The sequence below is a fragment of the Penaeus monodon genome, chromosome 15 (genome assembly GCF_015228065.2).
Source record: "Penaeus monodon isolate SGIC_2016 chromosome 15, NSTDA_Pmon_1, whole genome shotgun sequence".
Classification (NCBI taxonomy): domain Eukaryota; kingdom Metazoa; phylum Arthropoda; class Malacostraca; order Decapoda; family Penaeidae; genus Penaeus; species Penaeus monodon.
In genome coordinates, this window is record NC_051400.1 from 35890382 (window position 1) to 35891186 (window position 805).

Here is an 805-nt window from a genome sequence, read left to right on the forward strand (position 1 = left end):
CCCATTTTGCTTGTGGGTGCCAGATAATCTGGCTATTTGTGTTTGCTAAGCCATTTGCACACAAGTTGGAAATTATGCTCAGTGTTTGATGCTGATCACTTTTGTTGTTGTTTTCGTTTTCCAGTTTGAAGGGTTGGACAGATAGATCTGCCTGTTGATGTTGATTAATATGTCCCATTTATGGGCACTGCCTCACTTATTGCACATGTGGGTATTGCATAAAATGCTCTGCTTGCAGTTATTAAACATGTTCCATTTGTACCTGTTGATAATGTGAGGGTTGTTGATTAATATATGGTCATCTTTCTATAAAATGTCTAACAAATGAGATAAATACAGGGATGAGCTGCCAACTCCCTGAGAGGGTGGTATACTATATTATAATTTTTTGTTTTTTTCTTTTTCAAGTGCTATTATGTACAAATACTTTTCATAATTTCTATTTGTACAGATATATTTAGGACAGCCTAGTCAAATAGATTTTACCTTTTCACCCTGTGATGTGTGGTTCTGTTGCAAAAATACTCCTTTGAGTACTTAAAAAATGCTCTCTCTTTTTGTATTCATAACTTGCATTTATCAGGATAAACCCAAGGAAAAAAAAGTATCTTAGCTGAGGCAACTTGAGTGTTCCAGTGGCCCTCTATTGGCCTTGGAGCATGGAAAAGTTATTTTAAACAACAGACCAGTGGTAAACTTCAAATCTGTACAAGAAATCACTCATGAAGGTCAGGCAAATACTGTAGAAAGCAAGATGGACTTGATGAAATTCCTTTTGCAGGAAGTGGAAAAAAACAGTAGCTTT

At 35.9% G+C, this 805-nt stretch overlaps 1 protein-coding gene across 1 annotated transcript in view; it reads left to right on the forward strand.

Annotated features, from left to right (window-relative positions):
• The window catches only part of LOC119581991, a gene marked incomplete at its 3' end in the record, with an annotated part of 37751 nt that overhangs the window by 3166 nt on the left and 33780 nt on the right, over nucleotides 1–805 (forward strand).